Here is a 23,543-nt window from a genome sequence, read left to right as displayed (position 1 = left end):
CTCTGAAGCTTCTGCCGAGCTATCTAGCACAAGTGAGAGAGTGCCTGCCTCTGCTGAGACAGGTTTTGACGCGGGGATGGCTGGACATGCGGAAGAGCGTTCCCCAGGCCGTGCAACGTTTAGGCTTTGGTGATTCTGGACGGTCTCAAAGGTCCAGAACTGTCCCGGGGAAAGCCGTCCCTGTTTCTCTTTCTCCAGCTGGAAGTAAACATCTGGGAACCGACTGCCGTACGCAGACGTCCTGGGGGAGCCCCCTGGTTTCATTTGTGACCCACGTTGGTGCTTCACAGAGGAGCCCAAATTCCTCCTTGGGGGCACAGCAGCACGGAATGTAAGGCTGTTTACAACTGCGTACCCTGAGGCCGTTGGAAAGCCGCACAAACGAGAGCTTTCAAGGGAACAGGGCAGCGCTGCGCCATCATCGTGGCACGTTCATGGAGCTTACTCAAACGAATGCATTTCCTTCCTGTGGCTCAAACACAACAGAGGAGTTGGACGGCATACAGTGCCCTTTGACAGTTGTTACCACGAACGTGAGTGCACAGTGTCTCGTGAAATAAATCCCTTACAGTGTTGAAGCATTCCCTTAAGGCATGCTTCTTCGCTCCTATGGCACTCCGAGGTGTTACTAACGGGGGAAATCTGGACTTTTCCTTGAGGCCGTGGGGGGGCTCACGATTCTTTTGTCGGCGAGCTGCAGAGTGCTCTTGCTGAAGCTCCCAGCAAGGAACTCAGAGCAGCAGGCCTCACACGAGGGCACTCAGACTGCTTCCGTCACGAGTAAACTCAGACTTCTTATGTGAGGCCTTCAGGCAGCAAAGAGAAGGTGGGCGCGAGGAGTGTGCTTCAGGCAGCTTAGGACCCGCAACTGTCCCGTCTACCACGGAGGGGAATAAGGTTTGCCCAGGGTCGCCCAGTTTCAACCCTGAGCTCGCGGAGTTACCTTCAGTGGTTCCTGATTGCCTCAAGGAAACACACGGGAGGAACGGGGCCCTTCCGTGGAGGCACTTTGGGGCACAGGGACCTCTGCATGGGACCTACTGGGTAAGTAGGCCAGTACCTTAGGTAGGCCTCAGTGACCAAGGCTCTCTGGCTCATGCCTAGCTGTGTACAGTGTGCAAAGCGCACTGTTCCTCAGGCTGGGCCCACAGCCTATCTTTGGCTTCTGTGAGAGTGCTGTCCCGAATCTCCTCTTGGAGCCAGTCGTCAGCACGGTGTCTCTTGGCACTGCGGTTCTCTTTCAGTCGAGGGGGCCGTTCGACTGCCAAAGAGAGTCTGCGCAGCGCTTCTTTCGCGAGGCTCTTGGACGACTGGGGCACTCCACCTAGTCAACCCAGAGAGCAGTACGTTGCCCCGGCAGCGAATGTGAAAGGTATTGCCAGCACAGTTTTCGCTTTGCAGAACACGCAGCCTTGGCCCACAACGACAATCTTGCCGTGAAGAGACGTAGGCCCGCTAGTGCCGTTCAGGCAGCTTGGAAGCCAAGCGCAAGGCGCCTCCAAACCGGGAGAAAGCGTACCCTCCCATCCGCGTCCCACTTTCCAGCTGAATGACGCAGCAGGTTTCTCTGAAGCTTCTGCCGAGCTATCTAGCACAAGTGAGAGAGTGCCTGCCTCTGCTGAGACAGGTTTTGACGCGGGGATGGCTGGACATGCGGAAGAGCGTTCCCCAGGCCGTGCAACGTTTAGGCTTTGGTGATTCTGGACGGTCTCAAAGGTCCAGAACTGTCCCGGGGAAAGCCGTCCCTGTTTCTCTTTCTCCAGCTGGAAGTAAACATCTGGGAACCGACTGCCGTACGCAGACGTCCTGGGGGAGCCCCCTGGTTTCATTTGTGACCCACGTTGGTGCTTCACAGAGGAGCCCAAATTCCTCCTTGGGGGCACAGCAGCACGGAATGTAAGGCTGTTTACAACTGCGTACCCTGAGGCCGTTGGAAAGCCGCACAAACGAGAGCTTTCAAGGGAACAGGGCAGCGCTGCGCCATCATCGTTGCACGTTCATGGAGCTTACTCAAACGAATGCATTTCCTTCCTGTGGCTCAAACACAACAGAGGAGTTGGAAGGCATACAGTGCCCTTTGACAGTTGTTACCACGAACGTGAGTGCACAGTGTCTCGTGAAATAAATCCCTTACAGTGTTGAAGCATTCCCTTAAGGCATGCTTCTTCGCTCCTATGGCACTCCGAGGTGTTACTAACGGGGGAAATCTGGACTTTTCCTTGAGGCCGTGGGGGGGCTCACGATTCCTTTGTCGGCGAGCTGCAGAGTGCTCTTGCTGAAGCTCCCAGCAAGGAACTCAGAGCAGCAGGCCTCACACGAGGGCACTCAGACTGCTTCCGTCACGAGTAAACTCAGACTTCTTATGTGAGGCCTTCAGGCAGCAAAGAGAAGGTGGGCGCGAGGAGTGTGCTTCAGGCAGCTTAGGACCCGCAACTGTCCCGTCTACCACGGAGGGGAATAAGGTTTGCCCAGGGTCGCCCAGTTTCAACCCTGAGCTCGCGGAGTTACCTTCAGTGGTTCCTGATTGCCTCAAGGAAACACACGGGAGGAACGGGGCCCTTCCGTGGAGGCACTTTGGGGCACAGGGACCTCTGCATGGGACCTACTGGGTAAGTAGGCCAGTACCTTAGGTAGGCCTCAGTGACCAAGGCTCTCTGGCTCATGCCTAGCTGTGTACAGTGTGCAAAGCGCACTGTTCCTCAGGCTGGGCCCACAGCCTATCTTTGGCTTCTGTGAGAGTGCTGTCCCGAATCTCCTCTTGGAGCCAGTCGTCAGCACGGTGTCTCTTGGCACTGCGGTTCTCTTTCAGTCGAGGGGGCCGTTCGACTGCCAAAGAGAGTCTGCGCAGCGCTTCTTTCGCGAGGCTCTTGGACGACTGGGGCACTCCACCTAGTCAACCCAGTACGTTGCCCCGGCAGCGAATGTGAAAGGTATTGCCAGCACAGTTTTCGCTTTGCAGAACACGCAGCCTTGGCCCACAACGACAATCTTGCCGTGAAGAGACGTAGGCCCGCTAGTGCCGTTCAGGCAGCTTGGAAGCCAAGCGCAAGGCGCCTCCAAACCGGGAGAAAGCGTACCCTCCCATCCGCGTCCCACTTTCCAGCTGAATGACGCAGCAGGTTTCTCTGAAGCTTCTGCCGAGCTATCTAGCACAAGTGAGAGAGTGCCTGCCTCTGCTGAGACAGGTTTTGACGCGGGGATGGCTGGACATGCGGAAGAGCGTTCCCCAGGCCGTGCAACGTTTAGGCTTTGGTGATTCTGGACGGTCTCAAAGGTCCAGAACTGTCCCGGGGAAAGCTGTCCCTGTTTCTCTTTCTCCAGCTGGAAGTAAACATCTGGGAACCGACTGCCGTACGCAGACGTCCTGGGGGAGCCCCCTGGTTTCATTTGTGACCCACGTTGGTGCTTCACAGAGAAGCCCAAATTCCTCCTTGGGGGCACAGCAGCACGGAATGTAAGGCTGTTTACAACTGCGTACCCTGAGGCCGTTGGAAAGCCGCACAAACGAGAGCTTTCAAGGGAACAGGGCAGCGCTGCGCCATCATCGTTGCACGTTCATGGAGCTTACTCAAACGAATGCATTTCCTTCCTGTGGCTCAAACACAACAGAGGAGTTGGAAGGCATACAGTGCCCTTTGACAGTTGTTACCACGAACGTGAGTGCACAGTGTCTCGTGAAATAAATCCCTTACAGTGTTGAAGCATTCCCTTAAGGCATGCTTCTTCGCTCCTATGGCACTCCGAGGTGTTACTAACGGGGGAAATCTGGACTTTTCCTTGAGGCCGTGGGGGGGCTCACGATTCTTTTGTCGGCGAGCTGCAGAGTGCTCTTGCTGAAGCTCCCAGCAAGGAACTCAGAGCAGCAGGCCTCACACGAGGGCACTCAGACTGCTTCCGTCACGAGTAAACTCAGACTTCTTATGTGAGGCCTTCAGGCAGCAAAGAGAAGGTGGGCGCGAGGAGTGTGCTTCAGGCAGCTTAGGACCCGCAACTGTCCCGTCTACCACGGAGGGGAATAAGGTTTGCCCAGGGTCGCCCAGTTTCAACCCTGAGCTCGCGGAGTTACCTTCAGTGGTTCCTGATTGCCTCAAGGAAACACACGGGAGGAACGGGGCCCTTCCGTGGAGGCACTTTGGGGCACAGGGACCTCTGCATGGGACCTACTGGGTAAGTAGGCCAGTACCTTAGGTAGGCCTCAGTGACCAAGGCTCTCTGGCTCATGCCTAGCTGTGTACAGTGTGCAAAGCGCACTGTTCCTCAGGCTGGGCCCACAGCCTATCTTTGGCTTCTGTGAGAGTGCTGTCCCGAATCTCCTCTTGGAGCCAGTCGTCAGCACGGTGTCTCTTGGCACTGCGGTTCTCTTTCAGTCGAGGGGGCCGTTCGACTGCCAAAGAGAGTCTGCGCAGCGCTTCTTTCGCGAGGCTCTTGGACGACTGGGGCCCTCCACCTAGTCAACCCAGAGAGCAGTACGTTGCCCCGGCAGCGAATGTGAAAGGTATTGCCAGCACAGTTTTCGCTTTGCAGAACACGCAGCCTTGGCCCACAACGACAATCTTGCCGTGAAGAGACGTAGGCCCGCTAGTGCCGTTCAGGCAGCTTGGAAGCCAAGTGCAAGGCGCCTCCAAACCGGGAGAAAGCGTACCCTCCCATCCGCGTCCCACTTTCCAGCTGAATGACGCAGCAGGTTTCTCTGAAGCTTCTGCCGAGCTATCTAGCACAAGTGAGAGAGTGCCTGCCTCTGCTGAGACAGGTTTTGACGCGGGGATGGCTGGACATGCGGAAGAGCGTTCCCCAGGCCGTGCAACGTTTAGGCTTTGGTGATTCTGGACGGTCTCAAAGGTCCAGAACTGTCCCGGGGAAAGCCGTCCCTGTTTCTCTTTCTCCAGCTGGAAGTAAACATCTGGGAACCGACTGCCGTACGCAGACGTCCTGGGGGAGCCCCCTGGTTTCATTTGTGACCCACGTTGGTGCTTCACAGAGGAGCCCAAATTCCTCCTTGGGGGCACAGCAGCACGGAATGTAAGGCTGTTTACAACTGCGTACCCTGAGGCCGTTGGAAAGCCGCACAAACGAGAGCTTTCAAGGGAACAGGGCAGCGCTGCGCCATCATCGTTGCACGTTCATGGAGCTTACTCAAACGAATGCATTTCCTTCCTGTGGCTCAAACACAACAGAGGAGTTGGAAGGCATACAGTGCCCTTTGACAGTTGTTACCACAAACGTGAGTGCACAGTGTCTCGTGAAATAAATCCCTTACAGTGTTGAAGCATTCCCTTAAGGCATGCTTCTTCGCTCCTATGGCACTCCGAGGTGTTACTAACGGGGGAAATCTGGACTTTTCCTTGAGGCCGTGGGGGGGCTCACGATTCCTTTGTCGGCGAGCTGCAGAGTGCTCTTGCTGAAGCTCCCAGCAAGGAACTCAGAGCAGCAGGCCTCACACGAGGGCACTCAGACTGCTTCCGTCACGAGTAAACTCAGACTTCTTATGTGAGGCCTTCAGGCAGCAAAGAGAAGGTGGGCGCGAGGAGTGTGCTTCAGGCAGCTTAGGACCCGCAACTGTCCCGTCTACCACGGAGGGGAATAAGGTTTGCCCAGGGTCGCCCAGTTTCAACCCTGAGCTCGCGGAGTTACCTTCAGTGGTTCCTGATTGCCTCAAGGAAACACACGGGAGGAACGGGGCCCTTCCGTGGAGGCACTTTGGGGCACAGGGACCTCTGCATGGGACCTACTGGGTAAGTAGGCCAGTACCTTAGGTAGGCCTCAGTGACCAAGGCTCTCTGGCTCATGCCTAGCTGTGTACAGTGTGCAAAGCGCACTGTTCCTCAGGCTGGGCCCACAGCCTATCTTTGGCTTCTGTGAGAGTGCTGTCCCGAATCTCCTCTTGGAGCCAGTCGTCAGCACGGTGTCTCTTGGCACTGCGGTTCTCTTTCAGTCGAGGGGGCCGTTCGACTGCCAAAGAGAGTCTGCGCAGCGCTTCTTTCGCGAGGCTCTTGGACGACTGGGGCACTCCACCTAGTCAACCCAGAGAGCAGTACGTTGCCCCGGCAGCGAATGTGAAAGGTATTGCCAGCACAGTTTTCGCTTTGCAGAACACGCAGCCTTGGCCCACAACGACAATCTTGCCGTGAAGAGACGTAGGCCCGCTAGTGCCGTTCAGGCAGCTTGGAAGCCAAGCGCAAGGCGCCTCCAAACCGGGAGAAAGCGTACCCTCCCATCCGCGTCCCACTTTCCAGCTGAATGACGCAGCAGGTTTCTCTGAAGCTTCTGCCGAGCTATCTAGCACAAGTGAGAGAGTGCCTGCCTCTGCTGAGACAGGTTTTGACGCGGGGATGACTGGACATGCGGAAGAGCGTTCCCCAGGCCGTGCAACGTTTAGGCTTTGGTGATTCTGGACGGTCTCAAAGGTCCAGAACTGTCCCGGGGAAAGCCGTCCCTGTTTCTCTTTCTCCAGCTGGAAGTAAACATCTGGGAACCGACTGCCGTACGCAGACGTCCTGGGGGAGCCCCCTGGTTTCATTTGTGACCCACGTTGGTGCTTCACAGAGGAGCCCAAATTCCTCCTTGGGGGCACAGCAGCACGGAATGTAAGGCTGTTTACAACTGCGTACCCTAAGGCCGTTGGAAAGCCGCACAAACGAGAGCTTTCAAGGGAACAGGGCAGCGCTGCGCCATCATCGTTGCACGTTCATGGAGCTTACTCAAACGAATGCATTTCCTTCCTGTGGCTCAAACACAACAGAGGAGTTGGAAGGCATACAGTGCCCTTTGACAGTTGTTACCACGAACGTGAGTGCACAGTGTCTCGTGAAATAAATCCCTTACAGTGTTGAAGCATTCCCTTAAGGCATGCTTCTTCGCTCCTATGGCACTCCGAGGTGTTACTAACGGGGGAAATCTGGACTTTTCCTTGAGGCCGTGGGGGGGCTCACGATTCCTTTGTCGGCGAGCTGCAGAGTGCTCTTGCTGAAGCTCCCAGCAAGGAACTCAGAGCAGCAGGCCTCACACGAGGGCACTCAGACTGCTTCCGTCACGAGTAAACTCAGACTTCTTATGTGAGGCCTTCAGGCAGCAAAGAGAAGGTGGGCGCGAGGAGTGTGCTTCAGGCAGCTTAGGACCCGCAACTGTCCCGTCTACCACGGAGGGGAATAAGGTTTGCCCAGGGTCGCCCAGTTTCAACCCTGAGCTCGCGGAGTTACCTTCAGTGGTTCCTGATTGCCTCAAGGAAACACACGGGAGGAACGGGGCCCTTCCGTGGAGGCACTTTGGGGCACAGGGACCTCTGCATGGGACCTACTGGGTAAGTAGGCCAGTACCTTAGGTAGGCCTCAGTGACCAAGGCTCTCTGGCTCATGCCTAGCTGTGTACAGTGTGCAAAGCGCACTGTTCCTCAGGCTGGGCCCACAGCCTATCTTTGGCTTCTGTGAGAGTGCTGTCCCGAATCTCCTCTTGGAGCCAGTCGTCAGCACGGTGTCTCTTGGCACTGCGGTTCTCTTTCAGTCGAGGGGGCCGTTCGACTGCCAAAGAGAGTCTGCGCAGCGCTTCTTTCGCGAGGCTCTTGGACGACTGGGGCACTCCACCTAGTCAACCCAGAGAGCAGTACGTTGCCCCGGCAGCGAATGTGAAAGGTATTGCCAGCACAGTTTTCGCTTTGCAGAACACGCAGCCTTGGCCCACAACGACAATCTTGCCGTGAAGAGACGTAGGCCCGCTAGTGCCGTTCAGGCAGCTTGGAAGCCAAGCGCAAGGCGCCTCCAAACCGGGAGAAAGCGTACCCTCCCATCCGCGTCCCACTTTCCAGCTGAATGACGCAGCAGGTTTCTCTGAAGCTTCTGCCGAGCTATCTAGCACAAGTGAGAGAGTGCCTGCCTCTGCTGAGACAGGTTTTGACGCGGGGATGGCTGGACATGCGGAAGAGCGTTCCCCAGGCCGTGCAACGTTTAGGCTTTGGTGATTCTGGACGGTCTCAAAGGTCCAGAACTGTCCCGGGGAAAGCCGTCCCTGTTTCTCTTTCTCCAGCTGGAAGTAAACATCTGGGAACCGACTGCCGTACGCAGACGTCCTGGGGGAGCCCCCTGGTTTCATTTGTGACCCACGTTGGTGCTTCACAGAGGAGCCCAAATTCCTCCTTGGGGGCACAGCAGCACGGAATGTAAGGCTGTTTACAACTGCGTACCCTGAGGCCGTTGGAAAGCCGCACAAACGAGAGCTTTCAAGGGAACAGGGCAGCGCTGCGCCATCATCGTGGCACGTTCATGGAGCTTACTCAAACGAATGCATTTCCTTCCTGTGGCTCAAACACAACAGAGGAGTTGGAAGGCATACAGTGCCCTTTGACAGTTGTTACCACGAACGTGAGTGCACAGTGTCTCGTGAAATAAATCCCTTACAGTGTTGAAGCATTCCCTTAAGGCATGCTTCTTCGCTCCTATGGCACTCCGAGGTGTTACTAACGGGGGAAATCTGGACTTTTCCTTGAGGCCGTGGGGGGGCTCACGATTCCTTTGTCGGCGAGCTGCAGAGTGCTCTTGCTGAAGCTCCCAGCAAGGAACTCAGAGCAGCAGGCCTCACACGAGGGCACTCAGACTGCTTCCGTCACGAGTAAACTCAGACTTCTTATGTGAGGCCTTCAGGCAGCAAAGAGAAGGTGGGCGCGAGGAGTGTGCTTCAGGCAGCTTAGGACCCGCAACTGTCCCGTCTACCACGGAGGGGAATAAGGTTTGCCCAGGGTCGCCCAGTTTCAACCCTGAGCTCGCGGAGTTACCTTCAGTGGTTCCTGATTGCCTCAAGGAAACACACGGGAGGAACGGGGCCCTTCCGTGGAGGCACTTTGGGGCACAGGGACCTCTGCATGGGACCTACTGGGTAAGTAGGCCAGTACCTTAGGTAGGCCTCAGTGACCAAGGCTCTCTGGCTCATGCCTAGCTGTGTACAGTGTGCAAAGCGCACTGTTCCTCAGGCTGGGCCCACAGCCTATCTTTGGCTTCTGTGAGAGTGCTGTCCCGAATCTCCTCTTGGAGCCAGTCGTCAGCACGGTGTCTCTTGGCACTGCGGTTCTCTTTCAGTCGAGGGGGCCGTTCGACTGCCAAAGAGAGTCTGCGCAGCGCTTCTTTCGCGAGGCTCTTGGACGACTGGGGCACTCCACCTAGTCAACCCAGAGAGCAGTACGTTGCCCCGGCAGCGAATGTGAAAGGTATTGCCAGCACAGTTTTCGCTTTGCAGAACACGCAGCCTTGGCCCACAACGACAATCTTGCCGTGAAGAGACGTAGGCCCGCTAGTGCCGTTCAGGCAGCTTGGAAGCCAAGCGCAAGGCGCCTCCAAACCGGGAGAAAGCGTACCCTCCCATCCGCGTCCCACTTTCCAGCTGAATGACGCAGCAGGTTTCTCTGAAGCTTCTGCCGAGCTATCTAGCACAAGTGAGAGAGTGCCTGCCTCTGCTGAGACAGGTTTTGACGCGGGGATGACTGGACATGCGGAAGAGCGTTCCCCAGGCCGTGCAACGTTTAGGCTTTGGTGATTCTGGACGGTCTCAAAGGTCCAGAACTGTCCCGGGGAAAGCCGTCCCTGTTTCTCTTTCTCCAGCTGGAAGTAAACATCTGGGAACCGACTGCCGTACGCAGACGTCCTGGGGGAGCCCCCTGGTTTCATTTGTGACCCACGTTGGTGCTTCACAGAGGAGCCCAAATTCCTCCTTGGGGGCACAGCAGCACGGAATGTAAGGCTGTTTACAACTGCGTACCCTAAGGCCGTTGGAAAGCCGCACAAACGAGAGCTTTCAAGGGAACAGGGCAGCGCTGCGCCATCATCGTTGCACGTTCATGGAGCTTACTCAAACGAATGCATTTCCTTCCTGTGGCTCAAACACAACAGAGGAGTTGGAAGGCATACAGTGCCCTTTGACAGTTGTTACCACGAACGTGAGTGCACAGTGTCTCGTGAAATAAATCCCTTACAGTGTTGAAGCATTCCCTTAAGGCATGCTTCTTCGCTCCTATGGCACTCCGAGGTGTTACTAACGGGGGAAATCTGGACTTTTCCTTGAGGCCGTGGGGGGGCTCACGATTCTTTTGTCGGCGAGCTGCAGAGTGCTCTTGCTGAAGCTCCCAGCAAGGAACTCAGAGCAGCAGGCCTCACACGAGGGCACTCAGACTGCTTCCGTCACGAGTAAACTCAGACTTCTTATGTGAGGCCTTCAGGCAGCAAAGAGAAGGTGGGCGCGAGGAGTGTGCTTCAGGCAGCTTAGGACCCGCAACTGTCCCGTCTACCACGGAGGGGAATAAGGTTTGCCCAGGGTCGCCCAGTTTCAACCCTGAGCTCGCGGAGTTACCTTCAGTGGTTCCTGATTGCCTCAAGGAAACACACGGGAGGAACGGGGCCCTTCCGTGGAGGCACTTTGGGGCACAGGGACCTCTGCATGGGACCTACTGGGTAAGTAGGCCAGTACCTTAGGTAGGCCTCAGTGACCAAGGCTCTCTGGCTCATGCCTAGCTGTGTACAGTGTGCAAAGCGCACTGTTCCTCAGGCTGGGCCCACAGCCTATCTTTGGCTTCTGTGAGAGTGCTGTCCCGAATCTCCTCTTGGAGCCAGTCGTCAGCACGGTGTCTCTTGGCACTGCGGTTCTCTTTCAGTCGAGGGGGCCGTTCGACTGCCAAAGAGAGTCTGCGCAGCGCTTCTTTCGCGAGGCTCTTGGACGACTGGGGCACTCCACCTAGTCAACCCAGAGAGCAGTACGTTGCCCCGGCAGCGAATGTGAAAGGTATTGCCAGCACAGTTTTCGCTTTGCAGAACACGCAGCCTTGGCCCACAACGACAATCTTGCCGTGAAGAGACGTAGGCCCGCTAGTGCCGTTCAGGCAGCTTGGAAGCCAAGCGCAAGGCGCCTCCAAACCGGGAGAAAGCGTACCCTCCCATCCGCGTCCCACTTTCCAGCTGAATGACGCAGCAGGTTTCTCTGAAGCTTCTGCCGAGCTATCTAGCACAAGTGAGAGAGTGCCTGCCTCTGCTGAGACAGGTTTTGGCGCGGGGATGGCTGGACATGCGGAAGAGCGTTCCCCAGGCCGTGCAACGTTTAGGCTTTGGTGATTCTGGACGGTCTCAAAGGTGCAGAACTGTCCCGGGGAAAGCTGTCCCTGTTTTTCTTTCTCCAGCTGGAAGTAAACATCTGGGAACCGACTGCCGTACGCAGACGTCCTGGGGGAGCCCCCTGGTTTCATTTGTGACGCACGTTGGTGCTTCACAGAGGAGCCCAAATTCCTCCTTCGGAGCACAGCAGCACGGAATGTAAGGCTGTTTACAACTGCATACCATGAGGCCGTTGGAAAGCCGCACAAACGAGAGCTTTGAAGGGAACAGGGCAGCGCTGGGCCATCATCGTTGCACGTTCATGGAGCTTACTCAAACGAATGCATTTCCTTCCTGTGGCTCAAACACAACAGAGGAGTTGGAAGGCATACAGTGCCCTTTGACAGTTGTTACCACGAACGTGAGTGCACAGTGTCTCGTGAAATAAATCCCTTAGAGTGTTGAAGCATTCCCGTAAGGCATGCTTCTTCGCTCCTATGACACTCCGAGGTGTTACTAACGGGGGAAATCTGGACTTTTCCTTGAGGCCGTGGGAGGGCTCATGATTCTTTTGTCGGCGAGCTGCAGAGTGCTCTTGCTGAAGCTCCCAGCAAGGAACTCAGCGCAGCAGGCCTCACACGAGGGCACTCAGACTGCTTCCATCACGAGTAAACTCAGACTTCTTATGTGAGGCCTTCAGGCAGCAAAGAGACGGTGGGCGCGAAGAGTGTGCTTCAGGCAGCTTAGGACCTTCAACTGTCTCGTCTACCACGGAGGGGAATAAGGTTTGCCCAGGGTCGCCCCGTTTCAAACCTGAGCTCATGTAGTTATCCTCCGATGTTCCTGATTGCCTCAAGGAAACACACGGGACGAACGGGGCCCTTGCATGGAGGCACATTGGGGTATAGAGACCTCTGAATGGGATCTACTGAGTAAGTATGCCTGTACCTTAGGTAGGCCTCAGTGACCAAGGCTCTCTGGCTCATGCCTAGCTGTGTTAAGTGTGCAAAGCGTACTGTTCCTCAGGCTGGGCCCACAGCCTATCTTTGGCTTCTGTGAGAGTGCTGTCCCGAATCTCCTCTTGGAGCCAGTCGTCAGCACGGTGTCTATTGGCACTGCGGTTCTCTTTCAGTCAAGGAGGCCGTTCGAATGCCAAAGAGAGTCTGCCCAGCGCTTCTTTCGCGAGGCTCTTGGACGACTGGGGCACTCCACCTAGTCAACCCAGAGAGCAGTACGTTGTCCTGGCAGTGAATGTGAAAGGTATTGCCAGCATAGTTTTCGCTTTGGAGAACACGCAGCCTTGGCCCACAACGACAATCTTGCCATGAAGAGATGTAGGGCCGCTAGTGCTGTTCAGGCAGCTTGGAAGCCAAGCGCGAGGCACCTCCGAACCGGGAGAAAGCGTATCCTCCCATCCGCTTCCCACTTTCAAGCTGAATGACGCAGCATGTTTCTCTGAAGGTTCTGCCGAGCTATCTAGTACAAGTGAGAGAGTGCCTGCCTCTGCTGAGAAAGGTTTTGACGCGGGGATGGCTGGACATGCGGAAGAGCGTTCCCCAGGGTGTGCAAAGTTTTGGCTTTGGAGATTCTGGACGGTCCCAAAGGCCCAGAACTGTCCCTGGGAAAGCTATCCGTTTTCTTCCATCTCCAGCTGCAAGTAAACCTCTGGGAACCGACTGCCGTCCGCAGAGGTCCTGGGGCAGCCCCCTGGTTTCATTGGTAACGCACATTGGTGTCTCACAGAAGAGCCCAAATTCCTCCTTGGGGGCACACCAGCACGGAATGTAAGGCTGTTTAGAACTGTGTACCTTGAGGCCGTTGGAAAGCCGTACAAACGAGCGCTATCAAGCGAACAGGGCAGCGCTTCGCCATCATCGTTGCACGTTCATGGAGCCTAATCAAACGAATGCATTTACCTCCTGTGGCTCAAACACAACAGAGGAGTTGGAAGGCACACAGTGCCCTTTGACGGTTGTTCCCACGAACGTGAGTGCACAGTGTCTCGTGAAATAAATCCCTTAGAGTGTTGAAGCATTCCCTTAAGGCATGCTTCTTCGCTCCTATGGCACTCCGAGGTGTTACTAACGGGGGAAATCTGGACTTTTCCTTGAGGCCGTGAGGGGGCTCACAATTCTTTTGTCGGCGAGCTGCAGAGTGCTCTTGCTGAAGCTCCCAGCAAGGAACTGAGAGCAGCAGGCCTCACACGAGTGCGCTCAGACTGCTTCCGTCACGTGTAAACTCAGACTTCTTATGTGAGGCCTTCAGGCAGCAAAGAGACTGTGGGCGCGAAGAGTGTGCTTCAGGCCGCTTAGGACCTTCAACTGTCTCGTCTACCACGGAGGGAAATAAGGTTTGCCCAGGGTCGCCCCGTTTCAAACCTGAGCTCACGTAGTTATCCTCCGAGGTTCCTGATTGCCTCAAGAAAACACACGGGACGAACGGGACCCTTGCATGGAGGCACTTTGGGGCATAGAGGCCTCTGAATGGGATCTACTGGGTAAGTATGCCAGTACCTTATGTAGGCCTCAGTGACCAAGGCTCTCTGGCTCATGCCTAGCTGTGTTAAGTGTGCAAAGCGTACTGTTCCTCAGGCTGGGCCCACAGCCTATCTTTGGCTTCTGTGAGAGTGCTGTCCCGAATCTCCTCTTGGAGCCAGTCGTCAGCACGGTGTCTATTGGCACTGCGGTTCTCTTTCAGTCAAGGAGGCCGTTCGACTGCCAAAGAGAGTCTGCCCAGCGCTTCTTTCGCGAGGCTCTTGGGCGACTGGGGCACTCCACCTAGTCAACCCAGAGAGCAGTACGTTGCCCTGGCAGTGAATGTGAAAGTTATTGCCAGCATAGTTTTCGCTTTGCAGAACACGCAGCCTTGGCCCACAACGACAATCTTGCCGTGAAGAGACGTAGGGCCGCTAGTGCTGTTCAGGCACCTTGGAAGCCAAGCGCGAGGCGTCTCCAAACCGGGAGAAAGCGTATCCTCCCATCCGCGTCCCACTTTCAAGCTGAATGACGCAGCATGTTGCTCTGAAGTTTCTGCCGAGCTCTCTAGTACAAGTGAGAGAGTGCCTGCCTCTGCTGAGAAAGGTTTTGACGTGGGGATGGCTGGACATGCGGAAGAGCGTTCCCCATGCTGTGCAAAGTTTAGGCTTTGGTGATTCTGGACGGTCCCAAAGGCCCAGAACAGTCCCTGGGAAAGCTGTCCCTTTTCTTCGATCTCCAGCTGGAAGTAAACATCTGGGAACCGACTGCCGTACGCAGACGTCCTGGGGGAGCCCCCTGGTTTCATTTGTGACCCACGTTGGTGCTTCACAGAGGAGCCCAAATTCCTCCTTCGGGGCACAGCAGCACGGAATGTAAGGCTGTGTACAACTGCGTACCCTGAGGCCTTTGGAAAGCCGCACAAACGAGAGCTTTCAAGGGAACAGGGCAGCGCTGCGCCATCATCGTTGCACGTTCAGGGAGCTTACTCAAACGAATGCATTGCCTTCCTGTGGCTCAAACACAACAGAGGAGTTGGAAGGCATACAGTGCCCTTTGACAGTTGTTACCTCGAACGTGAGTGCACAGTGTCTCGTGAAATAAATCCCTTAGAGTGTTGAAGCATTCCCTTAAGGCATGCTTCTTCGCTCCTATGGCACTCCGAGGTGTTACTAACGGGGGAAATCTGGACTTTTCCTTGAGGCCGTGGGGGGGCTCACGATTCTTTTGTCGGCGAGCTGCAGAGTGCTCTTGCTGAAGCTCCCAGCAAGGAACTCAGAGCAGCAGGCCTCACACGAGGGCACTCAGACTGCTTCCGTCACGAGTAAACTCAGACTTCTTATGGGAGGCCTTCAGGCAGCAAAGAGAAGGTGGGCGCGAGGAGTGTGCTTCAGGCAGCTTAGGACCCGCAACTGTCCCGTCTACCACGGAGGGGAATAAGGTTTGCCCAGGGTCGCCCAGTTTCAACCCTGAGCTCGCGGAGTTACCTTCAGTGGTTCCTGATTGCCTCAAGGAAACACACGGGAGGAACGGGGCCCTTCCGTGGAGGCACTTTGGGGCACAGGGACCTCTGCATGGGACCTACTGGGTAAGTAGGCCAGTACCTTAGGTAGGCCTCAGTGACCAAGGCTCTCTGGCTCATGCCTAGCTGTGTACAGTGTGCAAAGCGCACTGTTCCTCAGGCTGGGCCCACAGCCTATCTTTGGCTTCTGTGAGAGTGCTGTCCCGAATCTCCTCTTGGAGCCAGTCGTCAGCACGGTGTCTCTTGGCACTGCGGTTCTCTTTCAGTCGAGGGGGCCGTTCGACTGCCAAAGAGAGTCTGCGCAGCGCTTCTTTCGCGAGGCTCTTGGACGACTGGGGCACTCCACCTAGTCAACCCAGAGAGCAGTACGTTGCCCCGGCAGCGAATGTGAAAGGTATTGCCAGCACAGTTTTCGCTTTGCAGAACACGCAGCCTTGGCCCACAACGACAATCTTGCCGTGAAGAGACGTAGGCCCGCTAGTGCCGTTCAGGCAGCTTGGAAGCCAAACGCAAGGCGCCTCCAAACCGGGAGAAAGCGTACCCTCCCATCCGCGTCCCACTTTCCAGCTGAATGACGCAGCAGGTTTCTCTGAAGCTTCTGCCGAGCTATCTAGCACAAGTGAGAGAGTGCCTGCCTCTGCTGAGACAGGTTTTGACGCGGGGATGGCTGGACATGCGGAAGAGCGTTCCCCAGGCCGTGCAACGTTTAGGCTTTGGTGATTCTGGACGGTCTCAAAGGTGCAGAACTGTCCCGGGGAAAGCTGTCCCTGTTTTTCTTTCTCCAGCTGGAAGTAAACATCTGGGAACCGACTGCCGTACGCAGACGTCCTGGGGGAGCCCCCTGGTTTCATTTGTGACGCACGTTGGTGCTTCACAGAGGAGCCCAAATTCCTCCTTGGGGGCACAGCAGCACGGAATGTAAGGCTGTTTACAACTGCGTACCATGAGGCCGTTGGAAAGCCGCACAAACGAGAGCTTTGAAGGGAACAGGGCAGCGCTGGGCCATCATCGTTGCACGTTCATGGAGCTTACTCAAACGAATGCATTTCCTTCCTGTGGCTCAAACACAACAGAGGAGTTGGAAGGCATACAGTGCCCTTTGACAGTTGTTACCACGAACGTGAGTGCACAGTGTCTCGTGAAATAAATCCCTTAGAGTGTTGAAGCATTCCCGTAAGGCATGCTTCTTCGCTCCTATGACACTCCGAGGTGTTACTAACGGGGGAAATCTGGACTTTTCCTTGAGGCCGTGGGAGGGCTCATGATTCTTTTGTCGGCGAGCTGCAGAGTGCTCTTGCTGAAGCTCCCAGCAAGGAACTCAGCGCAGCAGGCCTCACACGAGGGCACTCAGACTGCTTCCATCACGAGTAAACTCAGACTTCTTATGTGAGGCCTTCAGGCAGCAAAGAGACTGTGGGCGCGAAGAGTGTGCTTCAGGCAGCTTAGGACCTTCAACTGTCTCGTCTACCACGGAGGGGAATAAGGTTTGCCCAGGGTCGCCCCGTTTCAAACCTGAGCTCATGTAGTTATCCTCCGATGTTCCTGATTGCCTCAAGGAAACACACGGGACGAACGGGGCCCTTGCATGGAGGCACATTGGGGTATAGAGACCTCTGAATGGGATCTACTGAGTAAGTATGCCTGTACCTTAGGTAGGCCTCAGTGACCAAGGCTCTCTGGCTCATGCCTAGCTGTGTTAAGTGTGCAAAGCGTACTGTTCCTCAGGCTGGGCCCACAGCCTATCTTTGGCTTCTGTGAGAGTGCTGTCCCGAATCTCCTCTTGGAGCCAGTCGTCAGCACGGTGTCTATTGGCACTGCGGTTCTCTTTCAGTCAAGGAGGCCGTTCGAATGCCAAAGAGAGTCTGCCCAGCGCTTCTTTCGCGAGGCTCTTGGGCGACTGGGGCACTCCACCTAGTCAACCCAGAGAGCAGTACGTTGCCCTGGCAGTGAATGTGAAAGGTATTGCCAGCATAGTTTTCGCTTTGGAGAACACGCAGCCTTGGCCCACAACGACAATCTTGCCATGAAGAGATGTAGGGCCGCTAGTGCTGTTCAGGCAGCTTGGAAGCCAAGCGCGAGGCACCTCCGAACCGGGAGAAAGCGTATCCTCCCATCCGCGTCCCACTTTCAAGCTGAATGACGCAGCATGTTTCTCTGAAGGTTCTGCCGAGCTATCTAGTACAAGTGAGAGAGTGCCTGCCTCTGCTGAGAAAGGTTTTGACGCGGGGATGGCTGGACATGCGGAAGAGCGTTCCCCAGGGTGTGCAAAGTTTTGGCTTTGGAGATTCTGGACGGTCCCAAAGGCCCAGAACTGTCCCTGGGAAAGCTATCCGTTTTCTTCCATCTCCAGCTGCAAGTAAACCTCTGGGAACCGACTGCCGTCCGCAGAGGTCCTGGGGCAGCCCCCTGGTTTCATTGGTAACGCACATTGGTGTCTCACAGAAGAGCCCAAATTCCTCCTTGGGGGCACACCAGCACGGAATGTAAGGCTGTTTAGAACTGTGTACCTTGAGGCCGTTGGAAAGCCGTACAAACGAGCGCTATCAAGCGAACAGGGCAGCGCTTCGCCATCATCGTTGCACGTTCATGGAGCCTAATCAAACGAATGCATTTACCTCCTGTGGCTCAAACACAACAGAGGAGTTGGAAGGCACACAGTGCCCTTTGACGGTTGTTCCCACGAACGTGAGTGCACAGTGTCTCGTGAAATAAATCCCTTAGAGTGTTGAAGCATTCCCTTAAGGCATGCTTCTTCGCTCCTATGGCACTCCGAGGTGTTACTAACGGGGGAAATCTGGACTTTTACTTGAGGCCGTGAGGGGGCTCACAATTCTTTTGTCGGCGAGCTGCAGAGTGCTCTTGCTGAAGCTCCCAGCAAGGAACTGAGAGCAGCAGGCCTCACACGAGTGCGCTCAGACTGCTTCCGTCACGAGTAAACTCAAACTTCTTATGTGAGGCCTTCAGGCAGCAAAGAGACTGTGGGCGCGAAGAGTGTGCTTCAGGCCGCTTAGGACCTTCAACTGTCTCGTCTACCACGGAGGGAAATAAGGTTTGCCCAGGGTCGCCCCGTTTCAAACCTGAGCTCACGTAGTTATCCTCCGAGGTTCCTGATTGCCTCAAGGAAACACACGGGACGAACGGGACCCTTGCATGGAGGCACTTTGGGGCATAGAGACCTCTGAATGGGATCTACTGGGTAAGTATGCCAGTACCTTATGTAGGCCTCAGTGACCAAGGCTCTCTGGCTCATGCCTAGCTGTGTTAACTGTGCAAAGCGTACTGTTCCTCAGGCTGGGCCCACAGCCTATCTTTGGCTTCTGTGAGAGTGCTGTCCCGAATCTCCTCTTGGAGCCAGTCGTCAGCACGGTGTCTATTGGCACTGCGGTTCTCTTTCAGTCAAGGAGGCCGTTCGACTGCCAAAGAGAGTCTGCCCAGCGCTTCTTTCGCGAGGCTCTTGGGCGACTGGGGCACTCTACCTAGTCAACCCAGAGAGCAGTACGTTGCCCCGGCAGCGAATGTGAAAGGTATTGCCAGCACAGTTTTCGCTTTGCAGAACACGCAGCCTTGGCCCACAACGACAATCTTGCCGTGAAGAGACGTAGGCCCGCTAGTGCCGTTCAGGCAGCTTGGAAGCCAAGCGCAAGGCGCCTCCAAACCGGGAGAAAGCGTACCCTCCCATCCGCGTCCCACTTTCCAGCTGAATGACGCTGCAGGTTTCTCTGAAGCTTCTGCCGAGCTATCTAGCACAAGTGAGAGAGTGCCTGCCTCTGCTGAGACAGGTTTTGACGCGGGGATGGCTGGACATGCGGAAGAGCGTTCCCCAGGCCGTGCAACGTTTAGGCTTTGGTGATTCTGGACGGTCTCAAAGGTCCAGAACTGTCCCGGGGAAAGCCGTCCCTGTTTCTCTTTCTCCAGCTGGAAGTAAACATCTGGGAACCGACTGCCGTACGCAGACGTCCTGGGGGAGCCCCCTGGTTTCATTTGTGACCCACGTTGGTGCTTCACAGAGGAGCCCAAATTCCTCCTTGGGGGCACAGCAGCACGGAATGTAAGGCTGTTTACAACTGCGTACCCTGAGGCCGTTGGAAAGCCGCACAAACGAGAGCTTTCAAGGGAACAGGGCAGCGCTGCGCCATCATCGTTGCACGTTCATGGAGCTTACTCAAACGAATGCATTTCCTTCCTGTGGCTCAAACACAACAGAGGAGTTGGAAGGCATACAGTGCCCTTTGACAGTTGTTACCACGAACGTGAGTGCACAGTGTCTCGTGAAATAAATCCCTTACAGTGTTGAAGCATTCCCTTAAGGCATGCTTCTTCGCTCCTATGGCACTCCGAGGTGTTACTAACGGGGGAAATCTGGACTTTTCCTTGAGGCCGTGGGGGGGCTCACGATTCTTTTGTCGGCGAGCTGCAGAGTGCTCTTGCTGAAGCTCCCAGCAAGGAACTCAGAGCAGCAGGCCTCACACGAGGGCACTCAGACTGCTTCCGTCACGAGTAAACTCAGACTTCTTATGTGAGGCCTTCAGGCAGCAAAGAGAAGGTGGGCGCGAGGAGTGTGCTTCAGGCAGCTTAGGACCCGCAACTGTCCCGTCTACCACGGAGGGGAATAAGGTTTGCCCAGGGTCGCCCAGTTTCAACCCTGAGCTCGCGGAGTTACCTTCAGTGGTTCCTGATTGCCTCAAGGAAACACACGGGAGGAACGGGGCCCTTCCGTGGAGGCACTTTGGGGCACAGGGACCTCTGCATGGGACCTACTGGGTAAGTAGGCCAGTACCTTAGGTAGGCCTCAGTGACCAAGGCTCTCTGGCTCATGCCTAGCTGTGTACAGTGTGCAAAGCGCACTGTTCCTCAGGCTGGGCCCACAGCCTATCTTTGGCTTCTGTGAGAGTGCTGTCCCGAATCTCCTCTTGGAGCCAGTCGTCAGCACGGTGTCTCTTGGCACTGCGGTTCTCTTTCAGTCGAGGGGGCCGTTCGACTGCCAAAGAGAGTCTGCGCAGCGCTTCTTTCGCGAGGCTCTTGGACGACTGGGGCACTCCACCTAGTCAACCCAGAGAGCAGTACGTTGCCCCGGCAGCGAATGTGAAAGGTATTGCCAGCACAGTTTTCGCTTTGCAGAACACGCAGCCTTGGCCCACAACGACAATCTTGCCGTGAAGAGACGTAGGCCCGCTAGTGCCGTTCAGGCAGCTTGGAAGCCAAGCGCAAGGCGCCTCCAAACCGGGAGAAAGCGTACCCTCCCATCCGCGTCCCACTTTCCAGCTGAATGACGCAGCAGGTTTCTCTGAAGCTTCTGCCGAGCTATCTAGCACAAGTGAGAGAGTGCCTGCCTCTGCTGAGACAGGTTTTGACGCGGGGATGGCTGGACATGCGGAAGAGCGTTCCCCAGGCCGTGCAACGTTTAGGCTTTGGTGATTCTGGACGGTCTCAAAGGTCCAGAACTGTCCCGGGGAAAGCCGTCCCTGTTTCTCTTTCTCCAGCTGGAAGTAAACATCTGGGAACCGACTGCCGTACGCAGACGTCCTGGGGGAGCCCCCTGGTTTCATTTGTGACCCACGTTGGTGCTTCACAGAGGAGCCCAAATTCCTCCTTGGGGGCACAGCAGCACGGAATGTAAGGCTGTTTACAACTGCGTACCCTGAGGCCGTTGGAAAGCCGCACAAACGAGAGCTTTCAAGGGAACAGGGCAGCGCTGCGCCATCATCGTTGCACGTTCATGGAGCTTACTCAAACGAATGCATTTCCTTCCTGTGGCTCAAACACAACAGAGGAGTTGGAAGGCATACAGTGCCCTTTGACAGTTGTTACCACGAACGTGAGTGCACAGTGTCTCGTGAAATAAATCCCTTACAGTGTTGAAGCATTCCCTTAAGGCATGCTTCTTCGCTCCTATGGCACTCCGAGGTGTTACTAACGGGGGAAATCTGGACTTTTCCTTGAGGCCGTGGGGGGGCTCACGATTCTTTTGTCGGCGAGCTGCAGAGTGCTCTTGCTGAAGCTCCCAGCAAGGAACTCAGAGCAGCAGGCCTCACACGAGGGCACTCAGACTGCTTCCGTCACGAGTAAACTCAGACTTCTTATGTGAGGCCTTCAGGCAGCAAAGAGAAGGTGGGCGCGAGGAGTGTGCTTCAGGCAGCTTAGGACCCGCAACTGTCCCGTCTACCACGGAGGGGAATAAGGTTTGCCCAGGGTCGCCCAGTTTCAACCCTGAGCTCGCGGAGTTACCTTCAGTGGTTCCTGATTGCCTCAAGGAAACACACGGGAGGAACGGGGCCCTTCCGTGGAGGCACTTTGGGGCACAGGGACCTCTGCATGGGACCTACTGGGTAAGTAGGCCAGTACCTTAGGTAGGCCTCAGTGACCAAGGCTCTCTGGCTCATGCCTAGCTGTGTACAGTGTGCAAAGCGCACTGTTCCTCAGGCTGGGCCCACAGCCTATCTTTGGCTTCTGTGAGAGTGCTGTCCCGAATCTCCTCTTGGAGCCAGTCGTCAGCACGGTGTCTCTTGGCACTGCGGTTCTCTTTCAGTCGAGGGGGCCGTTCGACTGCCAAAGAGAGTCTGCGCAGCGCTTCTTTCGCGAGGCTCTTGGACGACTGGGGCACTCCACCTAGTCAACCCAGAGAGCAGTACGTTGCCCCGGCAGCGAATGTGAAAGGTATTGCCAGCACAGTTTTCGCTTTGCAGAACACGCAGCCTTGGCCCACAACGACAATCTTGCCGTGAAGAGACGAAGGCCCGCTAGTGCCGTTCAGGCAGCTTGGAAGCCAAGCGCAAGGCGCCTCCAAACCGGGAGAAAGCGTACCCTCCCATCCGCGTCCCACTTTCCAGCTGAATGACGCAGCAGGTTTCTCTGAAGCTTCTGCCGAGCTATCTAGCACAAGTGAGAGAGTGCCTGCCTCTGCTGAGACAGGTTTTGACGCGGGGATGGCTGGACATGCGGAAGAGCGTTCCCCAGGCCGTGCAACGTTTAGGCTTTGGTGATTCTGGACGGTCTCAAAGGTCCAGAACTGTCCCGGGGAAAGCTGTCCCTGTTTCTCTTTCTCCAGCTGGAAGTAAACATCTGGGAACCGACTGCCGTACGCAGACGTCCTGGGGGAGCCCCCTGGTTTCATTTGTGACCCACGTTGGTGCTTCACAGAGGAGCCCAAATTCCTCCTTGGGGGCACAGCAGCACGGAATGTAAGGCTGTTTACAACTGCGTACCCTGAGGCCGTTGGAAAGCCGCACAAACGAGAGCTTTCAAGGGAACAGGGCAGCGCTGCGCCATCATCGTTGCACGTTCATGGAGCTTACTCAAACGAATGCATTTCCTTCCTGTGGCTCAAACACAACAGAGGAGTTGGAAGGCATACAGTGCCCTTTGACAGTTGTTACCACGAACGTGAGTGCACAGTGTCTCGTGAAATAAATCCCTTACAGTGTTGAAGCATTCCCTTAAGGCATGCTTCTTCGCTCCTATGGCACTCCGAGGTGTTACTAACGGGGGAAATCTGGACTTTTCCTTGAGGCCGTGGGGGGGCTCACGATTCTTTTGTCGGCGAGCTGCAGAGTGCTCTTGCTGAAGCTCCCAGCAAGGAACTCAGAGCAGCAGGCCTCACACGAGGGCACTCAGACTGCTTTCGTCACGAGTAAACTCAGACTTCTTATGTGAGGCCTTCAGGCAGCAAAGAGAAGGTGGGCGCGAGGAGTGTGCTTCAGGCAGCTTAGGACCCGCAACTGTCCCGTCTACCACGGAGGGGAATAAGGTTTGCCCAGGGTCGCCCAGTTTCAACCCTGAGCTCGCGGAGTTACCTTCAGTGGTTCCTGATTGCCTCAAGGAAACACACGGGAGGAACGGGGCCTTTCCGTGGAGGCACTTTGGGGCACAGGGACCTCTGCATGGGACCTACTGGGTAAGTAGGCCAGTACCTTAGGTAGGCCTCAGTGACCAAGGCTCTCTGGCTCATGCCTAGCTGTGTACAGTGTGCAAAGCGCACTGTTCCTCAGGCTGGGCCCACAGCCTATCTTTGGCTTCTGTGAGAGTGCTGTCCCGAATCTCCTCTTGGAGCCAGTCGTCAGCACGGTGTCTCTTGGCACTGCGGTTCTCTTTCAGTCGAGGGGGCCGTTCGACTGCCAAAGAGAGTCTGCGCAGCGCTTCTTTCGCGAGGCTCTTGGACGACTGGGGCACTCCACCTAGTCAACCCAGAGAGCAGTACGTTGCCCCGGCAGCGAATGTGAAAGGTATTGCCAGCACAGTTTTCGCTTTGCAGAACACGCAGCCTTGGCCCACAACGACAATCTTGCCGTGAAGAGACGTAGGCCCGCTAGTGCCGTTCAGGCAGCTTGGAAGCCAAGCGCAAGGCGCCTCCAAACCGGGAGAAAGCGTACCCTCCCATCCGCGTCCCACTTTCCAGCTGAATGACGCAGCAGGTTTCTCTGAAGCTTCTGCCGAGCTATCTAGCACAAGTGAGAGAGTGCCTGCCTCTGCTGAGACAGGTTTTGACGCGGG

Source organism: Delphinapterus leucas, chromosome 15 (genome assembly GCF_059928025.1).
Source record: "Delphinapterus leucas isolate spDelLeu-1000000601 "Yukka" chromosome 15, BTC_Dleu_Yukka2, whole genome shotgun sequence".
NCBI classification, from domain to species: Eukaryota; Metazoa; Chordata; class Mammalia; order Artiodactyla; family Monodontidae; genus Delphinapterus; species Delphinapterus leucas.
The sequence above is the reverse complement of the archived record's forward strand: the minus strand, read 5'-3'. Positions refer to the sequence as shown.